Here is a 15,534-nt window from a genome sequence, read left to right on the forward strand (position 1 = left end):
TCAATCTTTTTAAGATAACACTCATGCTCTTCATGACCTGATTTCTTGCAATAAAAGAACACTTCTTCTCCTTATTGTTGTCCCCTTTCTTGTTGGAATTCAAGGACTTGACTTGTTGATCTGATTGTGAGTTTGTCTTTTCTCCATCCTCAGATTTATCTTTCTTCCACTTCTTCTTACCCTTTCCTTTATTTGAAGACTATCCAGCTAAATGTTCAGAACCCTTAATTTTGGCCACCAATGCTTTGGACCAAGGTGATTTGAGAATCCTCATTGATTTCAACTTCTTTTCTTCATCATCCAACAGTTTTGCATATTCATCATATGTGACTTTCTTGTAGGTAGACCCTAAGGTAGTCTTTGAGGTGTTAAAAGAAGATACAAATGTGGAATACTCCAATGGCATATTTTTATGTATGAGATAGATCAGTCTGTCATCTTTGATAGAACTCCCACAATCAGTAAGCTTTAACCTTAATTCATTCACCTTGATGATCAAGTCTTGTATGGAGTCATATGACTTAGGATCTAAGGATACAAGCTCATCTTCAATCTTGAACACATCCTCTTCAGACACTTTACCATAAAGGTTTTCAAGGGTATCCCAAGCTTCCTTGGATGGAGTACATTTTTTGATTTGATACATGATCTTATCATCTACCCCCAAACATATATCACCTAGGTCTTTCCTATCCATTGCTACCCAATTTGAAATATCACTTGCAAAAATATTATCACATGCTGGTTTAGGAAGAGTACCATCTACATATTGTGAAACTCCATTATGCATTAAGTGATACAACATTTTGATTGACCACAAAGCATAGTTATGAGGAGTTAATTTAGGAAACTTAAAGTTGCCCATAATGTAGAAAATGAAGGAAAATTGCAAAAAAGAGAGAACACAACACCAAGAACACCCCCCACTTTTCACTAAATCAAGAAACCCTCCCAAAATAGATGCTTTGGGCACTTTATCAGTAGTGTGATTACAATGGACCACTTGCCAATTTTGGCCTTCATGGACTTCTAATTTTTCTTATTACAACTTCTTGATAGAGTACAAATCTGGAACTTTACAATGTGCTACAATTCTGAAGCATTACAAAGCAAAGAAAGGACCTATTGCTGAAAGTGACATTTTTTTCCAACAACACTACAATCTAATGCCAGATATAGAAAGTAGATGAAAAATAACGTACTTTCAAAAAAATAAGAACCTATTTTCGACTCCAGATGTTCCTGTACGGAGCATTTGAAGTTGCAAAATGAAAGATTATACAGGTACAGTCGCCAAAAAATGCAAATTCTAAACAATTTGTGCACCAAAACAAAAAAATAGTGGTACCGCTAAAAAATTTAGAAAATTCTACCAAATTTCAAAAAAAAATTGTACCTAATTTGGAGTCCGAATGTGCGAGTTATGGCCTCCTGAAGTCGAACTACAAAAACCAAAATTAATTTGGAGTGGGGTTGCATCAACGAAATATGTGGTTAAATTTGACGGTCATATGGCTGTCATAGTAGTTCAAATTTTCCATGAAATCACATCCAGATAGGCATCCAATTTAATGTCAGGAGAATGATGATGTCAGCAGATGACATGGCAGCATGGTATGGCACTTATCGTGCAGAACTGTATGAAATAAGATAGGCTGTTAGATGATTTGGATGATGATAGGGCATATGGAGGTGCTAACTATACCATGATTGATGGTACTGATTTGGCAATACTTGTCACTGCTGACTAGGCAGGATGAGGTGGCAGAAGACGTGTCAAGTTGGTTGACGTGTGGCCTACAGGTTGAATGCAGATGCAGGCTAGTCAAATGAAGCAAGAGTTGTGCTACATCCACAAGGTTGTTGAGAGCAAATAGGAATCTACCGCATGGTGCCAAGTTTATGAGATTTCTATGCTTTGATGTTCGTAGGCCGTCGAATTTTATAATGGTCATCGCCAGGATTGGAAATAGTCCCACATGAAAGGCATCGGCAGTTGAAGAACTGTTTAAAAAAAAAAGCACTCACTACTCATTGCAAAGTGAGCTTGCCAGAGGTGGTTGTTGGTTCTTTGGTTGGTCAAAGGTTGTGCCCACCAGTAGGTACTATCGCCAGAATGCATAGTGTATAATTTTAACTAAATTTCACAGAGGTACGGCCCACTGTGCTCGCATATGTTATATGGCCAGGGGATATTTGGCCTAAATTTAATAATAAAACCCTACAATAAATTAATCTAAAATATCCACCAACCAAAAAACAAAGCTGAGTTGGGGTGTCACTACTCGGTTCGGCAAAAAAAATTTCTTTGCTAATTCTGATTTTGAAAAATAAATCCAAAAAATCTGAAAATTACAGAGAATTAAAATGATTGAGATCTGAACAATAATTAAACAGATTTGAAATTAATCATACCCAAACTGTAAATCGGGGCCTCCAGGTTTCGATTTGAAAAAAAAAAATTGCCTCATGATCAACTTTCACCAAATATAGGCAAATTTATAGTCAATCTTCACTGAATCGATGCTTCGGACGCAACGATGAGGTTAGATCTAGCTCTAGACACTCCCAATTTCTATGGATCCTCCAAATTTGTGTCAAGGTGTTGAAGCATAAACGATCTCGAATGGCTATGTGTAGAGAATCTCCCTCAGCTCTGATACCATGTAAGAATTTGGCTTAGGCCAGAATTCACCGAAGAACTAAAGAACTCAACACAAGAGCACAGTAGACCAAAATAGACAGAGTATGATCAGAATGACGATATTCATTCAATAACTATATTAGAGTACACTAGGAGTGCCTGAATATAAAGGCCTCAAGAGAGCTTCTAGAATGCATAGAAGTTAGCATCATGATATGTCATACAACCAGGCACATGTCCACCAGATATGGGTTATCCTCCATTAAGCATGGGATTAAGTGCGATGATATGAGGATAAGCCTACAATGGTGTAGCACACAAATTAGTGGTGTAGACAACATGTGCTAAATGAGGAGTGTGGATAACTGTGTTGTCAACATGACAACTCAATGAATGATGCATACTCCTATGTTGTAGACATCATGTGCATAATTAGAGTTGCATAACTCAATGAGAGTACACAAACTCCTAAGTGTCTCACCTAAAATAATAATAAAATAATGCAAAATAATTAAATAATGCATTAACCTAAGTAAAACTTAAGTAATTGTAATAAGTAAATACTTATTTACACCAACAGTTACAATAGCCAATCAGAGCATCAGTTTGAAAGTTATGGCCTTCTAAAGTTGGGCTATCCAAAATTCTAAAATAAATGTCAAAGGTGTATTTGGTCGACTCTATACATACTGTTAGGGTCTATTAGCCCTATGTATTAAGTTTGAGTGTCTAAAACCTTCGCAAGCAACATAAAATTGCATATTTAAGAAAGACTCGAACATTGTCTAGGAAAACTATGGGTGATAGTTCGCAACTTGATTTGTAGATTACTGTAATGAAGGTGCCCATGCGGGTTAGCATATTGTAATCTAAATTCTATAATCATGCATTTGCAGCAATAATAAGAAGCTCATATTTTGTTCTCACGAATTGCTATTGTTTATTTATGTGTTTATGGTATTAAAGGGAGCACCCTTCATCATTGTGACCTGCATGTTTTAAGAAATATTTACCCTTGAAAAAATGTACCTGTGTCATAGTTATGGGTTGAACTTCTCTTTTAGTAAGGGTTTTTAGATAAATATGTTATCATCTTTCTATGTCTATGTGAATTATAAATTGTTCTTTTTGTATCAAACTAAATCTTGGAATAAGTCTAGACAACGTCTAGCATGGGATGAACATCTTAGTTTGTGTGACTTTAGGAGGAAGTCAAAGGAAAGTGGGGGAGGATGTAAGAAACCTCCTCATGTGTACTTATCTAAACATTAATTTCTTTGTTAAATCCTTTATAGGAGATTTGAATGGATATATGGGCATGACATTTGGGTGAAGGTGGATCTTTCATGCAGGAGAGGACAATGCCAAAACATATAGAAACATGCCTCTTCTAAGGCTAGAACCTCACATGGATTCTCATTTTTTCATACTTATTTTCTCTCCAAACAAAATCAACAAGCAATGGAATGCAAGAGCCCATACACCTTGCATTTCATCCCTCTTCTCATCATAGAAGAGACTCTACACTAACATGAAGTCCAACGAACCCCTTCCCCTTACATGGCCACTTTTGCACTATCTAAGGCTAAGTAATGCCAATACTCCCTTCATGGTTTTCCCAACAAACAAGGAAAAGAACTTGAAAATAAAAACAAGTAAAAACCCACAATACCCATCCCTAAGATGATAACAACACAAAACACAATTCACAACATGCAAGAGATTTACACACACACTTAAACAATGAACAAAATGAACATATCCATGGCAATGGAGAAACCTACCTTTACAAATGTTATTGCAAGAATGAATTTTTAGATGAGCTTAATCCTTTCCTCCTTCCAATTCCAAAGCTTGACTTCTCTAAAAATAGAGAGTGGGTAAACACACTCCAACTCTTCAAAGGGACTCTAAATAGCTTCTAAACTCACCCACTCAAAAATAGCAATAACTCAAACTTGACTCTAAGCCTCTTTTTGGTCTCCCCACTTGCCCCTACCATAAAGGCAATCTCTTAGTAAGAGTGTAAACTTGGATAACCTCATGGAGATGATCCATTTTCGTAACAAAGGGAAATTGAGATATTTTAGGGGTCATAAATGTTGCTAGGAAGTTCTAGAAGGGTTGAAAATGCTCCTGACCCATACCCCTACCACTTGGGCACTTGGATTACATTAAATTTGGCTTATAGGATCAATTCATGACCTATACAAGTGGCTTGAAATATTCAATCTCCAAAATCCTAAGGATGTAACCTTTCCACTAAACCCTAATCAACAAGGATTAATTTAGGTTACTAACTAAATGAGTCCTAGGTTAACAGATTACATTGCCTACCCTAATTGACATATCAATACACATATGCATATAACGAGTGTCAAGTGACACCATAAGATTTACTTTTAAGTAAAATTCGATGCATCAAAAAATATAGAATGACACACACATATTCTGATTAGGATAAAAATTAAACACTTGACAATGATATTCAAAACACTTTAGTGGATTCAACCTTGGTCTTACAATTTGCACATAGGGTTGGTTACTGTTTATGTGATTAATTCCATTGTTAAATTTATTTTACACTCAATTTTAACACCAACAGCTCAATAAAATCACTTGCATAAGTATAACCTCTTGTACACAATACCCTAACAATCTTAAAACATCGTAATGCACTAATAATATTTAGAATAAGCTACTTAAGGACACTTCTACTGAGTTGATGAGCTTGTCTTCAAAGTTCCAATGAGTCATAAGAGGTTAAGTATTAAATTATATTATTACAAAAATCATAAAATTATTATATGTAAGATAGTCGAATTAACATAATGCCCTCTACATGGTTTTATAGCAATAACCATGATAATTTCTCATAACATCACCTTGTCATAGGTTCAAGATGAATCCTATTGTGCATACCTTGGATGGTAATTGTATATTGAGTTATGTCCTAGTGTTTGGATTATAAATCTCACTTGATCAGTTACGGTTTCTCTCAGCTTGGTGGGTAGCCTTTCGAGGCCTAGGATGGGAGGTGAACACTCCATGGTTAATTCTGTATATTTTTGCAGATTTTGGAATGGCCTTATGATGGAGCCATTTTGGAATTGGAGCATTGAAGGTGTTCTTGATGTTATAGTGTTGGATATCTCTCTCTCTCTCTCTCTCTCTCTCTCTCTCTCTCTATATATATATATATATATATATATGTATATATATGTATGTATGTATGTATGTATGTATGTATGTATGTATAACAACTTTTTAAAATGGCAAGTTGGAGGAGTGGAATGTGACTTTACCTGGGCCCCACAACCCACTCACCTCCTTCCTTGTTCAAAATCACATTTACTACCTTCTATTAGATGGACATCCAAAGATATTTATGAGAAACCTTTTTGGAAGCATGTTTGTAGACCCTTTTGAAGGTTGGTGGGACCCACAACCTATCCACATCACTCCACATGTCCTCTCTGTCTCTCATGTGTACTCTTCTTGGGTACTCACATTGACTTGGCTTGGTGTTTTGTTGGGCATCAAATTTTTCATCATTCAAAACTTGGTATGTGTCTGCCTTGTTCATTGGTGGCCTAAAACTCCTCCAAACTCCATCCCTTTTTTTTGCCATGTGTACTTCCTTATCCAAGTACAATGCACATGATAAGAAGATGTCCTTGGGCAATGTTCCATAGCCTTTAGGAATTCCCAACCAAGTGGTTGACCCACTTTCCAAGTGGAGGAGAGACATAGGGTCATAGATTTGGGAAAGGTGGAATGGTTTTGCACTGGCTATGATGCAACATATTCGCATCGAGCTGTTGTCCATCTACCCAGCAATGTATATCTAGCCAAATATTTGCACCTGATGTAACGATCACATCTGGTGCATTTCTTTGGCTATTTAGCTATGGGTCATCTACCCTCCCTAGGCTGCCTTCACTGTGATACCCTTCGCTGACAACACAGTCAACAAAATAACTCTTGCCATGCAAAATTACTATCAATGAATTAACTCTTTTTCGTGGAAAATATTTGCACCAAGTTTCAAAATTAAAACTCATCCTATATTTATTTTTACTAAATATTTTCATATATTTTAAAGTTTTGTTTAATATGTAATTTTTTAAATAAAAAATTCAAAATATATGTTGTTGAAATGAACTTTTTTTTTATGGAAACAAATCAAAACAAGAATCTTTAAAATTTTAATTTTTTTAAAGCTGTTTTTATATATTATTTTAAATATTTGAAGTAAAAATTATAGATAATTTTTTTTAATTTAGAATTAAGATACAAATATATATATATATATATATATATAATTTAGGTTTAAATAATTTATTGAATAATAAGCTCTTAGAGCTTATTTAACTTTATTATTATATCATATAAAAACAATTAATATTTAAAATATTTTTTAATCAATTAGATATATAAGACATTATGCAATATAAATTTTCATACTAGTCAATTACCTGACTTGATCCCTTGTGGGATCTTTGTGAGCCATTCAACAAGGGTCCATTGGCATAACCTTGTATTTTTTTGGTGTGATCCTCCTTAATACTGACTTCTTGTATCTATGCTTTAATAATAATTAATATAAAAAAAAATGTAATATCAATAATATAATTAGTTCCATATATAAAAAACTTGAATAAAATTTAAATCATTAAATGTAAGTAATAACATATAAATTTTATTTAAATCATAATTAAAACTAGCAATTGGTGCATTGGGTACGCCTAAGAGATATTGAAGGGAATAAACTAGGTATATCTTTAATATAGAATCATAGTTCAAATTGTAAACACAACCCCAACACATTATCCTAATCTTAGTCCTATTAAAATCCTAATTTTAATCACAAAACTAACCATACTTCTTAATGTAACATAATCCTTACCTTAATACTAACTCTACTCAAAATTGTATCTCTAATTATAATGCTAACAATGATTAAGCCTTAACTAGTTTAAGCTACACAATAAGCTTTTCTTGCGACTCAAAATGCCAAACTTTCAGAAGCGCGCGAAGAATGCAAGGAAGAAATTCTTGCAAAAACAAGGGAAAAGGAACTCACGAATTCACAATTTCACCTGGCTGAGATTCCCTCCAAATAATTGCTAATCAGGGCACCGGATAAAACCTCAAACCATGCAAAACGACTGATTCGCGGTAGATACAATGAACACGTTTGAGGTTTTAAATAACATTGCAAGAGACTCCCCCAGTCAGGAAAGAAATAGAGGGTGGCAAGGGCAAAAATCAGATAATGATTGTATGGATCCCATAGCAAAGATTCCTGGAGGGCACACAAAGGTACTCAATTTCTCAGATCTCCATTCCTTCTTCACAATTGAACATTTGGATAACCAGATTCGAGTCTTTAATATGACAAAATACACTCATCAAGAGCTCCTCAAAACCTATCTAAGTCCCTTAGGTTAGTCTTACCCAGCAACATCTCAGCTAACTGGGCCTTTATCTGACCCTGTTTCAACTCCTACCTGCATCCCTCCACACCGTTGTGTCCCTAGAAAATCCTCTACACCGCACCCTAGCCAACCTAATAATCCAAGCATAGGTATAGAAATAGATAAGCCATTCAAGATCTTGAGCAAAGAGATCGAAAGTACTTGGGATAAATGCCTTAAGGGAGGAATCTTCACATTATGGAATGGTTTGCATATAGATGTTCCCCTATTGTACGACTAGTCAGAGGAAAACTATGAGGACCAGGTAAGTATTTCTCACTTTTTTGACCAAATTTTATACTTACAGTGTTTAGACGAAGATGTCAAAAAAGAGTTTATTTTAGTTTCTGAATTTTTTTTAATGGTCAATGTGTTAAATTCGTAGAATGGTCTCAGAACTTTAACATAGATAAGATAGAATGCATGATACCATCCTGGTTTAAACTATCATCTCTTCCTCTAGAGCTATGTCAAGAAGACATTATTAAATCCATAGGGACTGCAATTGGAGAGGTCAGAGGCATTGATGCATCATTTTATTGCTGTAATAGTATCAAGATACTAATAAATGCTAATTTTAATTATCCTACTAAATTCAAGAAAAAATTCATAACCAGTAAAACCTCATATGAATCCACTTCCAAAAAAATAATTTGAAAATAATAGATATTTTAAAATTTGATGAATTGCATAAAATTATGCCTAAAATTCTTCGCCTTACCTCTGATTTTAGAAGCAAATTCCCCTGGTTAAGAATTATGAAGAAAAGAACACGAGATCTCAAAGGGATGGAGTCTCCAATATATCCTCAATTTGATCAGGCAGATCAAAAGGAGCTATCGAATTTCATAGGCACAACTGAGCATTGTCCTAACAAAATAAGGCTAAAATTGGTAATAGTAGCTAAGCCTAATAGAGAGAAGGGAATGGAGGATATATCCACAAAAAGACAAAGAAGAAAAAAGAATAAGGAAGTAAAGAAAACTAATGGTGTTATAGGCAGGATTGAAAATGAAAAAGGTGGCAACACACAAGCTCAGCAAGTAACTAATAGTAGAGCAGCTAAAAGCTCTAAGATTAAAGGGATGCCAGGTATGAAAATCATAGATAAGGAAACACAAAATGAGGAAAACACACACAGTACCCAAACAGACTACAAAGAAGGAACCAAAGGAATGGATATGGAAAAAGCAAGGAAGCTAACAGAGATAGACATCAGAGATGCTCCTCTAAATCAGAAGAATAGGAAAATATCATAAAGGAAAGCTAGTGACAACCTTTCCACAAGTTTCGATCATATAGAGGAAGTGGAGCATAATAAGGAGCTCCTAAATCATATAAGAGGGATAGACTCAAGTACTACAAAACTCGGTGTGTCACAAGGCAAAGTATCAGAAACTTTAGAGAAGATTGATCTAAGTGAGATAGAGAATGATCTCCTTTTTTCTTCTCCAAAGGATAAAATGGAAGAAATCACTCCAAGGTTAGATAATCAGGATCTCCAACAGTAGAGACTAGATGCAATTGATAAGGAAGAGATGTTCACACCCAGGAATAATAGACCAAGAGGAGCTTCTAAATTCTAGCAAACACCAGATAATGTCATTACATCACCTTTTACACTAGTGGATTACCAGTCAAAAATACAAATCAAGGATACAAATCTAGAAGGATCGACTCTAATGGATGTTCAAAATTTTCTAAACAAGGATCTAAAATCCCCTCCAGAGATAGGCATGGCAGAGGTAGATGACAAAACCCTTGAGCAGCTATCTAAGGAACTGATAAAGGCTTTCGATTATGATAATATACATAATAGCTCTACCTCTCAGAAAGATATTTTGATACAAAAAATACTCAAATTGTGGGGGGGGGAGAATTATATAGTTGATGACCTCCGAAGAGATATTTCAAACATTGAGATGGAGGACTATCTCTTGGAACAGAGAAGCAAAAGGGGCACAATACAAAAATTATTCAAAATAAGGACAAGACAATTATGGAAAATAGGGCAGAATGGAATCATGTGGAACTGGATATAGAGGACATTGGAAATAAAATATGCAGGGAACTAGAGAATGAGGATTTCACAAAAGATGGAGTTACTATATCCCCATCAGCAGATGACACGGAGGAATATCAACAAGAATTAGGACAATATATGAATAAGGAAGGTTTGAGTTTTCCATTTTTCAGCAAACCCAAAGGAAAAAGAGGTAGGAAATCATTGAAGGAATTGCGAGAAACTGAAGGACTTGGCAGGGATCAGAGGAAAATCGATGAGCTTCTAAACATGGGGAAGGGGAAGTGCCTTCCCAAGGCACCATGAGAATCACAACATGGAATGCTAGGGGCTTAAACACTACTAGTAAAAAATGGTTAATTAAACAATATTTTAAAAAATTTAACTCAAAAATAATATTAATTCAAGAAAGAAAATTAAACAAACTGGAAGGTTCCAAATTCAATAAGATGTTAGGTATCTGGGATTCAGTCTTCCTAGAAGCCACAGGTACATCTGGTGGCCTAGGCATTATTTGGAACCCAAAGAGAGTAGTTGTGCAGTATTTAGCGAATAGTAGTAATTGGATGTGTGCTAATATTCAAAGTTTAAAATATGAAATCAATTTTATTTTAATTAATGTGTATGGCATGAACAGTCTATCAGGAAAATAAGTGGTGTGGGATGAATTAAGTTTAGTTTTACAAAATGATAAGGACAAGCATATCATTTTAGGTGGTGATTTTAATACTATTTTAAGTCTAGACGAAAAAGTAGGGGGCACACTTTTCCTTACACCTTCATCACTAGAATTTGAATCTTGGGTCAAAAAGCAATGTTTGGTAGATATCCCATTAAATAATGGTACATATACATGGAATAATAGAAGAAAGGACAATGTGTATATTGCGGAAAAGCTAGATAGTTTTTTATAGTAGGAAATATCATGAATTTTAATAGAAAACTCCTATCCTCTATCCTGCCTTATGCAGGATTTGATCACTTTCCAGTATGCATAGAGATAAGTGAACCATCTAAACCACTGATAAATCCTTTTAAATGTGAAAAGATGTGGTTTCAAGACCCAAAATTCTTGGAACTGATCAGGATGTGATGGATGCAAGCAAGGTTCGAAGGTTCCAAAATGTTTATATTCATTTCTAAGCTCAAAATGTTAAAAGAAAATATCTTAAGATGGAATAGAGAGCACTTCAATGATATCTTCAAAGAAAAATTGCAGATTGAAGAAAAACTAAAAAATCTGAATCAAGACATAATAAGATGTGGCATGAATTATGAGAAATACATGCTAGAAAAAGAACTTCTGGTGAAACAGGAAGATATTCTCTCGAAAGAAGAAACCTTTTGGAGACAAAAATCCAAGGAGAAATGGTTGGAAGCAGGAGATCACAACACAATTTTTTTTCATAATTCAACCATTTACAACAAATCTAGAAATAAAATTACTAGCATTAACAATTCACTGGGTTTGCGAATAGAAAATCCACAAGAAATAGAGGACATGTTAGTCTCCCATTTTAAAAATATTCTTAACAACTATGAAGGATCAAAGAGGGATGCACAACTGAATATGCTCAAATTTATTCCAAAGCTGATTACAGCTAAGGATAACAAATATCTTAATAGACCTATATCACTAAAGGAGGTTTGGATGGTTGTTTTCAATATGGATCTGGATAAATCACCAGGGCCTAATGGTTTTTAGGCCTTTTTTTCTAGAAATGATGGGATATCATAGGGATAGATTTATGGAAAGCTATTGAAGCTTCATGCAATGGTGGATCACTGCTAGCAGAGATTAATTACTCTTTCATTACCTTAATCCCTAAGAAAGAGGGGCTAGAACATCCTGCTGACTTTTGTCCTATAGCCTTGTGCAATAATATTTACAAGATATTTTCCAAAGTCTTGGCTAATAAGCTCAAGGATTTTTTGCCAAAACTGATCTCAGAAGAACAAACAGGATTTTTTCCAAGTAGATCTATTTTGGATGGCATTCTTATCATCGAGGAAACCATACATTCGGTGTCTAAAGAGAAAGACCCTTGTATGTTCATGAAGCTAGATATACAGAAGGCCTACGATATGGTGGATTGGCGATTTCTTTACAAGGTCTTAGAAGCCTTTAGCTTCTCTCACGAATGGATTAATCTAGTCTTTAAGTTTATCTCGACTCCTAAGATTTTTGTTCTTGTAAATGGGATACCCAAAGGTTTTTTTGAGATTTCCAGGGGTATCAAACAAGGAGATCCTTTTTCTCCCTCCCTTTTTATTATAACGCTTGAAGCATTTGGAAGAGCAGTATTTGATGCTTACAAAAATTGAAAGATATCAAGTATTCCTATTACTAGGAACTTACCTAACATAACTCACCAACAATATGCAGATGACACTATTCTGTCGAGCAAGAGTACTATTCAAGAGGCTTTGGGATATAAGAGTATTATACAATCTTATATGGATACTTTAGGGCATAAGGTGAACAAAGATAAATCTGAGATATTCTTCTTAAACACTAATCCAGATGTGGAAAATTAGATCTGCAAGATTATGGCCTTCAACAAGGGTATGTTTCCTTCCAAGTATCTAGGTATTGCCCTAGAAAAGGGTCCAAAATTTAGTAAAATATGGTAGGATACAATTGAGAAGGTGGATAAGTGGATCGAAAGTTGGAAAAATAAATGGCTCTCTAAGGCTGGCAAAATTACTAAGATTAGATCAGTCCTTTCAGCCATTCCCATCTTCCCTATGGCTTGTTTGCCCATAGCTAATTGAATGTCCTCAAGATTTGAGGCCAAACTTAGGAATTTTTTGTGGAAAGATAAAGAAGACAATAAGAAACTTTCCCTTATAAAATGGGATAATCTTTGCAAATCCAAAGAATGCGGGGGTTTATGCATTAAAAAACCTCAATGGAAAAATGAGGCGTTGGGAGCAAAACTAATATGGAGGCTATACAAAGAACATGACCAAAAATGGGCCAAAATCATATATAATAAATATCTTGATCCAACTAATCTTGAGTCGATATTTAGAATGAAAAGTCTACCTAAAGGATCTGAAAGCTTGAACTTTATGATCAAATGTCGAAGTCTCATCAAAAAATTCTTAACTTGGGATGTGGGGTTGGGTGATAAAGCTCTATTCTAGGAAGACTCTTGGGATGGGCTCCCTTTGATTGATGCTTCATCTGGTTTTGATAATCTTAAACTTAGGCTAAGATCCCTCTGGGGAAATAAAGTTAAGGACTATAAAATCAAAGAGGTCTCACATGGAATCACGAGATGGAAATGGTGATCGCTAGATGAGATAGATTTCAATCCGGATTCAATCAAGGCCTATGGGGAGATCATTTCCAAAAGACCTATCAAACAGGCTAAGAGGTCAGATGATCTTATTTGGGCAGGATCAAAGGATAGTAGGTATAGTGTGAAATAAGGATATAAGGCTATCATTCATTCTTAGAGATGGAGTAAGGTTGAGATCTCACTAAACCTGTGCTAGGATGCTACCTGTCTCCCTAAGGCTGGTTTCTTTTTATGGTTAGCCCTAAAAAATAGGGTTCTGACTGTTGACTGATTATCAAAGATTGGCATTATAGGTCCCTTCTGGTGTGTGCTATGTAAACAATGTGGTGAAAATGTAGACCACCTATTCCTAAATTTCCCTTTTGCACATAAGTGTTGGGAATGGCTCAAGGCCAAACTTAGCTGGTCTACCCCTTTGTAGAACTCACTCAAGGGGCTTCTTTGTTCATGGCCTTCAAACTCATTTTATGGGGTCTCTAATAAACTCTACAATATCTATCCATAGTGGTATGGGAATTGTGGAAGGAAAGAAATCAATGCACCTTTCAAGAGAAAGAGCTGAATATAGATAGGTTTTTACTAAAACTAGAAGCATCAATAGTGGAAGTGTTAAATGCTCATCTCAAGAAATCGGTTAAATAAGAAGGTTCTTTCTCCTTTTGGGATGGTCTTATGAAAAAGAATTGGACCAATGTTATCAATCCCCCGCTGGTGTACTCCTCAAGAAATAAGGAGGCAAGAGCTAATTGCAAGTTGGTCCCCCAACTAAAAGGATGGCATAAACTGAATTTTGATGGTGTGGCTAGGGGAAACCCTGGAGTAGTAGGAATCGGGTGTATAATTAATGATGATTGTGGGAAATGGATAGAAAAGCTAGCAGTGCCTCTACCTCCTTCATCTAATAATCTGGCCAAGCTTGAAGCCCTAGATAGGGGCTTGCAACTTTGCTGCAAACTCGGTCTATCTAGGGTTATCATCGAAGGTGACTCGCAAATCATCCTCAAATAAGTTAGGAAAAAAATGACTCAAAATTGGGTTCTAAATTCAAAGCTTCAAGAGGTTCTCATTCTTTTAGACAAATTTGAGGAACTACAAATTGATCACATTTATCAAGAAGGTACTAAGTTAATAGATGGGTTAGCTAACAAAGGCCCAGATGGTGAAATGATAATGGCATATAATATATAACTCAGAATATTTCTTAGAGATAATATCATATAATAAAATGTTTCTATGTATTTACTGCATCATTGGGATATAATGTACTTAGAATAGTATAGATGGATTAACTAATCTTATTAGTATTAATATTATATAGAGAGTTCATTTATCCTATGTGGGTCTAGTACTATTTAGGATTTATACTCTTTCCTTCTCCGCTATCTCTTATTCTCCTCTTACTAAACTCCTATCATTTGTAGTAATGGAGGATCTTACTATAGCCACCTGTCTCCTCTCATTATGTAGTTGTAGCACAAAACTTAAGTGCATCCTCACATGAGAGGAGTCCAGTATCATTGTCATCATAATTTGAGATCACGGTTGAAGGATGGCATTAAATATAATTTTAGGGAAGACACATGTTAAGAGCAGAGATATGGAGAAACTTTAGTAAATAGTTGTGTGGAGGAATTTTAGGTTTCTTATCTCTATAACAGTTAGTATTCTGACCCTAGGGTTTCCAACCTTTAGTTGGTATGGAGACAAACATCCATGTCTATCATGTGACAAAAAGTAGGACCATGGCCTTCTTAGGGAGGGTTAAGACGAAGCGTTGGAGTCATCTTCTTTGAGGAGTAGATGATATGACATGCTTTGTTGTTAATAGAGCCATAGGCGAGAATGTCTTTGACTACGAAGCAACTTGGAGAACCAATAGCACAATCATCGAAAGCTTTATTGGAGTTATGATAAGGGCGAAGGTGGGGAAGGAAGAAATAGTAAGGCTTTGCCATGAGATCTTCATCCCTATTTGGAGGAAAGGATTGGAGAAGGTTGTACATAGTATTAATGATAAATATTGACTCCCATTACCTAAAAAGTATATGGGACTTCCATTAGGTGCTGCTGATCTGGAGA

This window comes from Cupressus sempervirens, chromosome 11, assembly GCF_028749045.1.
Source record: "Cupressus sempervirens isolate cs-2001-9-10 chromosome 11, ASM2874904v1, whole genome shotgun sequence".
Classification (NCBI taxonomy): Eukaryota; Viridiplantae; Streptophyta; class Pinopsida; order Cupressales; family Cupressaceae; genus Cupressus; species Cupressus sempervirens.